The sequence below is a fragment of the Stenella coeruleoalba genome, assembly GCF_951394435.1.
Source record: "Stenella coeruleoalba genome assembly, chromosome: 11".
Taxonomy (NCBI): domain Eukaryota; kingdom Metazoa; phylum Chordata; class Mammalia; order Artiodactyla; family Delphinidae; genus Stenella; species Stenella coeruleoalba.
In genome coordinates this window covers 93,343,262-93,353,608 of record NC_137157.1, presented here as the reverse complement: position 1 = coordinate 93,353,608, position 10,347 = coordinate 93,343,262, and the positions used below count along the sequence as shown (strand labels likewise).

Here is a 10,347-nt window from a genome sequence, read left to right as displayed (position 1 = left end):
CTGCATGGAAGCTGCCATATGAGAAAAACAGAGAGCCTGTAAGGGTGTCTCAAAAGAGGTTGTGACCCACAATACAGATCATCCCTGATGTAAAAAAGGATCCTATGGACTCCCCTGGTGGTCCAGCAGTTACTCCGTGCTTCCACTGCAGGGGGCGAGGGCTCGATCCCTGGTCAGGGAACTAAGATCCCGCATGCCACACGCTGTGGCCAATAAAAATTAAAAAATTTTAAAAAAAGATCCCATAATTAATTTTGATAGAAATTGACTCAGTGTCTCCACCTACCTTAAAATTGACCAACGCGGGCTTCCCTGGTGGCGCAGTGGTTGAGGGTCCGCCTGCCGATGCAGGGGACACGGGTTCGAGCCCCGGTCCGGGAGGATCCCACATGCCACGGGTCGGCTGGGCCCGTGAGCCATGGCCGCTGAGCCTGTACGTCCGGAGCCTGTGCTCCGCAACGGGGGAGGCCGCAGCGGTGAGAGGCCCGCGTACCGCAAAAAAAGAAAAAAAAAAAAATTGACCAACGGTTTATAAGGACACAGAAAGCATAATATAGGAAAATATTTACCATCAAGTCTGGTCAGAAAATGTATGATCAGTCAAAGAGTCCACTTATTTGAGTTTCCATGAAGAACAATATGGTTTATCCATTATTTTTTATAGGGTTCTTAAAAAGTAAAATGTGCAGGTGGATAAAATTTCAAACCGTCTTCTGTTTCACCTTAGATTTGATGAAACAGAGTATTACACTGACATCCATGGTTAGATAACCCTGGAGGGTACATCAGTCTTTTATCTAGAGGTTGGTATGTCTTCTAACGGGGTGAGGGAAAGGAGCCAGGCCCTGGGTCTGATGAAACTGCCAACCTCCAGGTCCAGTCCGGTGGAGATGGTTCAGGCACACACTGTAGGGGGGCTGATGTGTCTGATTAGCTTTTGTGGGACTGACTTCACCCTTTACTTATGTTTCTACATACTTTCCTTCCTGCCCAAGTGAAACAGGCAGTGTAGTTGAGTGAAAAGAATCTGGATTTTAGAGATAGAAAGCCTGGGTTAAAGTTCTGGGTTTGACAATTTCTACGTGGTGTTGGGCAAGTTACCTCTGCACTGTAGTGCCTTCTTCCGTAAAACAGAGATAACAGATAATGATTGCTCCCTCCTTGCGGTAACCGTTACAGCTGCCAGCACTGTGAACACTACAGAATGAGTTCCTTCCCTCCCTCCATCACTCCCTTCCTTTCTTCTTTCTGTTTCTCTATTTATTATGTCTATCATATGTCTATTGATTTATTTATCTCTCCCTCCCCCAGGTGTCAGCCCATGGATGTACCCAAGTCCTCCAGTTTTGTAAGATCATCTTGCCCTTTAAGATTTAATAAAAACTGTGGGTGGACCTAGAGACTGTCATACAGAGTGAAGTAAGTCAGAAAGAGAAAAACAAATATTGTATATTAACGCATATATGTGGAATCTAGAAAAATGGTATAGATGATTTTATTTGTAAAGCATAAATAGAGACACAAACAGAGAGAACAAACGTATGGATACCAAGGTGGAAGATAGGGATTGACATATACACACTATTGATACTATGTATAAAATAGATAACTAGTGAGAACCTACTGTACAGCACAGGGAACTCTACTCAGTGCTCTGTGGTGACCTAAATGGGAAGGAAATCCAAAAAAGAGGGGATATGTGTATACATGTAGCTGATTCACTTTGCTGTACAGTAGAAACTAACACAACATTGTAAAGCAACTGTAGTCCAATAACAGTTAATTTAAAAAACAGATTTAATAAGAATTGAGGCACAGCCTGGTCACCACTGCGTGTGGGACGCCCCACAGCCTTCCTGACAGCTGGGAAGCCTTTGTTGGACCTGTTTGCTGCTCCCTCTGAGTTCTTACTGTCCAGTCTGCATTTCACCTTCTGGGCTTTGTGTTGTCCCCTGGAGACTGATACACAGCACCCCGAACCCCTCTCCTCCAGAACACCGCTGATTAAAGCCGTGTGTGAGTGCCCCACGAAGCCCTGTGGTGGCAGAAGAGGAGCTCGCACGACAGGGCACAGCACGACAACCAGGACGATGAGCTCCGTGCCGGGCCTCTGTGCAATGTGACTACGGGACGTGGCGGCTGTGGACTCAGAGCCCGACGGTCCAGGTTCAGACTCTCGTTCCATCACTCACCAGCTCTGACCTTGGTGTCGGGAGAGGCGGTTGGCCGTGTCCTTGCTGGGTGCGCCAAGCCACAGCATCTCACCATCCCGACCTTGAGCCATTCCGCAGCCAGTCACATAGAGGTCAAGTTGGTCAAGGCGCCCACGGTGTAGCTACTTTATCACTCACGCCGCGGGGAGAGGGGCTGGTCTGTCTGCTGCTTGCTATAAAATGTGCTGAGACTCTGACCCTCAGTTCCTCACAGGCTGCACAACCCACAGTGTGCATAGCTGACGCCCCTGCGGGACTTAGGGGAGGGGAACCCGAGCGGCTGTGGCCTTGTGCCTGCCGTGCTGTGTGTAGTGGACCGTCTTGCTTGCCCCCTTCAGTCTCACTGTCTACTTTCCCACCATCAAGCGACGGTGAGTCCACCGGGCTGTGGCTTAAGCTTATCCGTTGCAGCCTTGCTCCTCTTCGCCATTCTCTGTGACGTTGGGGCTTTTCGCTGATGCCTGGTTAAGTTGGCTTAACTTCCCTGTGCCTCAGGTTTTACATTCAAAAATGGGGAAAATAATAGTAATAGTACTTAACTCTTGAATAAACAGCAAGGTCCTCCTGTACAGCACAGGGAACCATATATATATATAAGAAAAAAAAACAGTACTTAACTCTTAGTGTTGTAAGGAATGAGTCAGCTAATATAAGTTAAACATTTATTTTTTTTTATAAATTTATTTATTTTATTTTTGGCTGCGTTGGGTCTTCATTGCTGCGTGCGGGCTTTCTCTAGCTGCGGCGAGCGGGGACTACTCTTCATTGCGGTGCGCGGGCTTCTCACTGCAGTGGCTTCTCTTGTTGCGGAGCACGGGCTCTAGGCACGCAGGCTTCAGCAGCTGTGGCGTGTGGGCTTCAGTAGTTGTGGCGCACGGGCGTAGTTGCTCCGTGCCATATGGGATCTTCCCAGATCAGGGCTTGAACCCGTGTCCCCTGCGTTGGCAGGCAGATTCTTAACCACTGTGCCACCAGAGAAGTCCCAAGTCAAACATTTAGAACAGGGCCTAGCACATAATTATGCCCAGACTAATGCCATGATGCTGAGTTTGATTTTCTCCTCTCTGTTCCCAACTTCTTGGATTGCCTTCTAAGACTCAAAATTCTGCCTTTCTTTTGCAATGGAATTTGCTAGTCCTTGTCCCACTGCTAGTTAATTGGGGCCATGCCTTGTGGGCTTACTTTTTGGTTTTAATATTTTAAGTTTATTGGAGTATAGTTGATTTACAATGTTGTGTTAGTTTCAGGTGTACAGCAAATCTGTGGGCTCACTTTTCCCAACCAAAATGCTTAATAAAGACAGTTCTCTTCCCTAATCAGAATTTTTTCCAAAGCTCTTAAAGATTCTTCTCTCTCTGTTACAACAGAGGTGGTATTCAAATCATGTAACAGCCACCCATGCAAGGGCATTGACTCATCAGAGCTCTCTAGAAGATAAGTAATACAGCAGAAGATCAAACTTAGCTGGAGAGATCTATGTATGTTTTTAATATAAAAATTTTAAATATTTTTCCCTTTCCTGCCTCTAAGAGGCTGATTGGCTAGCTAGGGAAACTTGTTGACCTAATTTGAGAGGAGGGGTATAGACAGAGAATTAAAGAAGCTTTGAGAAGGAGTGAGTCTATCTACATAGAATAGGAGCTATGTGCAGGGCTGGGGGGTGCTGTGGAGGATCCTGGAAGCAAAAGGAGGCAGATGAGAAGGAGAAGGAGGTCTGCAGAGGAAAGGGAGGAGACTAGAGTTCCTGGAGGGAAGGAGCCGAGATATTCCAGCTGCTCACAAGATGAAACTTGGGGAACAGGCGGTGCCTAAAGAGAATTTTTTAAAGTTTTGACATGTGTTATGTATGCATTTCTCCGGTTCTTGTCTCTGAGAAACATTTAAATAGAAACACTATTTTTTAATATATATTTATTTTTTAATATTTATTTTTGGCTGTGTTGGGTCTTCGTTGCTGCATGCGGGCTTTCTCTAGTTGCAGCAAGCGGGGGCTGTAGGTGCGTGGGCTTCAGTAGTTGTGGCTCGCGGGCTCTAGAGCACAGGCTCAGTAGTTGTGGCGCACGGGCTTAGTTGCTCCAGGGCATGTGGGATCTTCCAGGGCCAGGGCTCGAACCCGTGTCCCCTGCATTGGCAGGCAGATTCTTAACCACTGCGCCACCAGGGAAGTCCCAGAAGTACTATTTTTGAAAGGCATTTCGGAGTGAAATTTGTATTTCTTTTGAATGTGACCCCAGGCTGAGGATGGCCTTAATGAGAGAGCCAATTAATGTCCATGTGTCTATTTATACATAATATTTATAAGTATAAACATAAATATAATTACTTGAAAGATGTTTATACATATAATACTTAAAACTCACACATGTACATACACACATAATATACAATATCTGGAGATGCACTGATCATATATCATTTGAGACATGACATGTATTATGCATCATATTACGTTTATTAAATACACACATGTGTGCATGTGTCTGTATGAAAGCATCACATGTAAGTTAGGTCAAACACATGTACAACCTTTCCTTGCTTGCTGAGGCTAGCAGTGAAAGAGAAAAAAATGACTCTTGGAGGTATATTAAGAAGGTTGTTTGTTTTTTTTTTAAGAGCTCCTGGAATCAGGTTTGTGGATGTGTGTGGCTCTCTGAGGCTCATTTGATGACAAAGAGGAAAGGCAGATCTCTTCCATAAAGGTATGAAAACATAGCACCTCTACAGGCAAAGAAGGTGAGGGGGTGACGGAAGATAATAATGGGGAAGAGCCAGTAACTCTGGCTGGCAAAAGTAAACAGGCTTTACTTTTGCCAGTAACTGGACACTATCTATTTGTATTGGTTTTGTTAGCCCTGTACCATCCTGGGTGCAAAGTTCATCTGCTCACTGGTATCCACTTAGACTAAATATTTTTCCTATAGCTTAGTGGAATTAGCCTGGAGATTTAGTCAGAGTCAGAGAATATGTCACATTTTGCAGAGCACATCATCTCGCCATCGTTCTTACCTTCTGTCTCCTTCAATCTCCTCTTCTCATTAACCTCCCTGCTCCTTCACTGGTACAAATTCCTCCCTTTGTCTTATGTGTACTAGTTTGGACAACGATTTGTGTTATAACATGGCCCTACCCCAGGGCAATTCAAGCATTTTCTTCCAATCAAATCCCTCCCCCGAAATGGAATTCTTGTTAATTAAAGCTGTCTCATCACCTCACATAATTAACTGGACAATTAATATATTTGGTCTTGGGCTTCCCTGGTGGCGCAGTGGTTGAGAGTCCGCCTGCCGATGCAGGGGACGCGGCTTCGTGCCCCGGTCCGGGAGGATCCCACATGCCACGGAGCGGCTGGGCCCGTGAGCCATGGCCGCTGAGCCTGCGCGTCCGGAGCCTGTGCTCCGCAACGGGAGAGGCCACAACAGAGAGGCCCACGTACCACAAAAAAAAAAAAATATATATATATATATATATATATATATATATATTTGATCTTGTAGTAGAATAATATTTGATACTTAACTACGTGGGTTTTTTTTTAAATCAATGTATTTATTTATTTTTGGCTGTGTTGGGTCTTCATTGCTGAGCATGGGCTTTCTCTAGTTGCAGCGAGTGGGGGCTCTAGGCGCGGGGCTGCAGTAGTTGTGGCGTGCAGGCTTCAGTAGTTGTGGCACACGGGCTTAGTTGCTCCGTGGCATGTGGGATCTTCCCGGACCAGGGCTCGAACCCGTGTCCCCTGCACTGGCAGGCGGATTCTTAACCGCTGCGCCACCAGGGAAGTCCCACTATGTGGGTTTTTTAAAAATTCCTTTTACTTGTCTTTTTTCCCCACCATTCAAGGAGTATTAGGATTTTTAAAGATGCAGATACAGAGACGATACAGAGAGAACAATTAAATCCTAAACAGTTAAGCTCTTGAAAATAATTTTGTAAAGTCTGTAGCAGACAAAAAGTTCTTAAAAGCCATGTTTTCAATTACAAGAGCTGTAATTGAGAGGGAAATATAGTCTTTTAATTCCCAAAGTCTGGCTTTAAATATCCAGAGCCGATTCCTGGAGGACCAAAAACATAATATTTACACCATAACCACAGAGAGGAGTATGTGATGTCAGAAGAGCCTAGAGGATGTGAGAGCTTGACCAGCAGGCAAGAAAGTGAGGACTGTAGAGGGTGTGCTGAGGGCTCATTTGTGGGGCTTAGGGCTGCTACGCCCTGCTCCAAGGTCAAGTCTTTGCAGAAAAACAAAATAAGCTTAGGTAGGTTTGAGGCATTCCAGAGCAAATAGAACCATTGCCTGGCTTCACAGACAACCTAAGTGACTGTAAACCTCAGATAGCAGCCTGAGGTTTCCTGAGCAGAAAGATGAGCAGTGATCAGGGCTGCAGCATCAGGGCCCGAGGGGTTCTCCCAGAGTCTCCTATGCCTGCTGGGCACGGTGCAGGTGCAGGAGCTGGAATCGCCAGGCTCCCTGAGAGGGCGTGGGACAAGCAGTGTGCACCAGGTGCGTCTTTGTGACTAGGACGACGAAGACGCAGAATTTAGATGTGATAACTGGGGGCCATGGCAGGACTCAGCAGGAAGAGAAAGCAATGCTCAAAGCCCAAAGGATGAATTACAGATGTCAGCATGGACAGAGATACCCATGGTTCAAACTCACATGCCCACCCCTGATGCCACAATTTCACAAGCATCTCCCAAACTCAGAGGCCAGCCAGGAACAAAAGAACTAGAACAGTAAGGCTGGAGGGGTAATTTGAGTTACTCATAAGAAACTGAGTTTTAAACTGAGAGTAAATTAAGTTATCAGGATACAAGTGAAAGTAGAAGCTAAGCTGGATTCAATTATAGCGAAATCATTAAATTTTTAATATAAGCCATCTTGTGATAATGCAGTTTGTATTCCCAAATCATTTGGGAAAGTTACCTGGCAGTAGCCACTAAAACTAGAAATGCACAGACCCTTTTACCTTACAATCCCAGTTTTAAGAATCTATCCTTTAAAAGCAAAAGAGCCAGGATACAAAGATATGTGTATAAAGATTTTTATTTTGACAATATTTGTAGTGCCAAAACACTGGAAATAGCTTGAATATCTATAAGTAGAGGATGGGGTGAATAAAGAACCGTATATCCATTGTCTGAAATATTATATTGAAATATTGAAATATATGCTGAAATATTAATATGTTGATATATGTTATTAAATGAAAAAAGTTACAGTGTGAGTGTATATATTATCTCATCTTTTGTTTAAAAAAAGAGAGAAAGGTCCTTATATATGTTATTATAAGAATGTAAAAAATACATCAAACTATTACCATTAGCTCTTATTTTTTTTTTTTTTTTTTTTTTTTTCCCAGTACGCGGGCCTCTCACTGTTGTGGCCTCTCCCGTTGCGGAGCACAGGCTCCGGACGTGCAGGCTCAGCGGCCATGGCTCACGGGTCTAGCCGCTCTACGGCATGTGGGATCTTCCCAGACCGGGGCACGAACCCGTGTCCCCTGCATCAGCAGGTGGACTCTCAACCACTGCACCACCAGGGAAGCCCACCGTTAACTCTTTAATGGGTGGTATTGGAGGGAGGAAAGAGCACTCATCTTTTATATACTTCAGTATTGTTTGACTTGAGACAAAAAGCATGTTCTAATTTTGTAATATATTTCAAGCAATAAAATTAAAATGTGAAAAAGACGGATATGAGGAGGGAAAAAAAATCCCTCAGTTTAGCAATGTTTCAAATGATCCTCTCAAAAACTTCTATTAAAAAATGAATATGATTTTGAAAGATTAGATTTTCACTTCTCTCTTGCCTGGAGCCAGAGAGAAGTCTTCCTGTCTTCTCTTAACTCTGCAGTAAACTAAGTGAAATGACGGGGGTCGGGAGGGTGTCTGAAAATAAATCATTCACATTGTGGAATATACTGAAAATTAAGGTTTGATCTTGACTGCTTCTGAGTCCTAATTTTTAAGGACTGTTTTTTGGGGGGAGTTGATTCTCCCTTTGCCTGCTAACTCCCCCTCACCTGTGAGATTCTCTCCTCCTCCACTCTATCTGGGCCCCATGCTCTTCCCAGTTCCCATGCTACCCATCTTCCATCCCCAGCCCTCCTTGCCTCTGACCAAACTTTTTTTTTTTTTTATTGGAATATAGTTGATTTACAATGTTGTGTTAGTTTCAGGTGTACAGAAAAACGAATCAGTTATACATATATCCACTCTTATTTAGATTCTTTTCCCATATAGGTCATTGCAGAGTATTGAGTAGAGTTCCCTGTGCTATACAGCAGGTCCTTATTAGCTATCTGTTTTATATATTGTAGTGTGTATATGTCAGTCCCAGTCTCCCACTTTGTCCCTCCCCCACCATCCCCTGGTAACCATAAGATTGTTTTCTACATCTGTAACTCTACTTGTGTTTTGTAAATAAGTTCATTTGTACCCTTTTTTTAGATTCCACATATAAGCAATATCATATGATATTTGTCTTTCTCTGTCTAACTTACTTCACTCAGTATGACAATCTCTAGGTCCGTCCATGTTGCTGCAAATATCATTATTTTGTTCTTTCTTATGGCTGAGTAATATTCCATTGTATATATGTGCCACATCTTCTTTATCCATTCCTCTGTTGATGGACATTTCGGTTACTTCCATGTCCTGGCTATTGTAAATAGTCCTGCAATGAACATCGGAGTGCATGTATCTTTTCGAATTATGGTTTTATCCAGATATCTGCCTAGTAGTGGGATTTCTGGGTGGTATGGTAGTTCTATTTTTAGTTTTCTAAGGAACCTCTATACTGTTCTCCATAGTGGCTGTATCAATTTACATTCCCACCAACAGTGCAAGAGGGTTCCCTTTTCTCCACACCCTCTCCAGCATTTGTTGTTTGTAGATTTTTTGATGATGGCCATTCTGACCGGTGTGAGGTGATACCTCATTGTAGTTTTGATTTGCATTTCTCTATTAATTAGCAATGTTTTCCTACCTTCTTATTGCCACCCCCCTCCAGGCTCCCTCATCCCCCTCACTTGTGGGACACCTTGGACATCGTAACTTGGTCGTGAGAAGCACTAATCTGTTGAATGAGCACCAGCGGGGACACCTGGAATCCATGCCGAGCACCACACAAACATTTTCCATGAAAATCCCTCCATCCTCAGAAATGGGATGAAGTAAGGGTCAGGGTTGGCTGGGCTGCATCCAACAACAATTCAGGTAGGAGGGTTCCAGGCTGTGTTGAAGGCAGTCCATAACTGCCAGTAATTTGAGCAAAGGAGGGAAAGGAAAGGAGAACATGAATTATAGCCTGAGAAAGGATCAGAATTGGGAGAAGAAGTGACAGAATGGTGTGTCAAGCTAAAAGGAGGAAGAAAAAGAACCAGGAAGCAGAGTATCAGAAAAGAGATCTGGTGATTAATTTGTTCAGCACTGTGTCTGCCTCTGGCTGTCTTTCTCGTGGTGCAGGTCACTGAGCTCAGGAAATGTTCTTCAGTTTCAGAGTCATGAAGAATAAACTCGGGTTCCTAAATTGGAGCTTTGGGGGGCTGGGGGTCCACCAGATAGAAAAACATTTTTCACTTCATGATTTAATTTAGGATTAAAGACATAAAGTAAGCAGTGCATTTCTCAGAAAAGCATATTTTATATTCCAACAGTCATTTTTACCTACTAAACCCAGAATAATTTTCGATGTGATGACAAGTAATGGAAGAAGGGGCTCTGCATGATTCTGTGCCTAACCGAGTAGTCTAATAACCAAGTAGGTAAATATTTTCTGGGTGAAATATTAGCAATTCGTGGGAAGCCCTTGACTTGAAGCAGGACCAAATGAGGCAGGAGGCCTTGCAATCAGTGGTGGACTCAGTATTACTACTGGGCTCCTTTTTTTGTTTTTCCTTGTTCAAAAATTTTTTTTTTAATTTTTAAAATTTTTTTAAATTTTTTAACATCTTTATTGGAGTATAATTGCTTTACAATTATACTCCAATATAATTGGAGCAATTTTAACAATGCTGTGTTAGTCTCTGCTTTATAACAAAGTGAATCAGTTATACATATATCCCCATAACCTCCTCCCTCTTGCGTCTCCCTCCCTCCCACCCTCCCTATCCCACCCCTCTAGGTGGTCACAAAG

The 10,347-nt window shown here is 43.6% G+C and overlaps 1 long non-coding RNA gene across 1 annotated transcript; it reads left to right on the top strand.

Moving 5' to 3' along the window:
* The first annotated feature begins 1,342 nt into the window (after positions 1–1,342).
* On the top strand, positions 1,343–9,538 carry LOC307194179. The gene is made up of 3 exons (XR_013830527.1): positions 1,343–1,419; positions 4,827–4,912; positions 9,223–9,538. It is a non-coding gene; the product is annotated as an uncharacterized lncRNA (long non-coding RNA).
* The last annotated feature ends 809 nt before the right edge of the window (positions 9,539–10,347 follow it).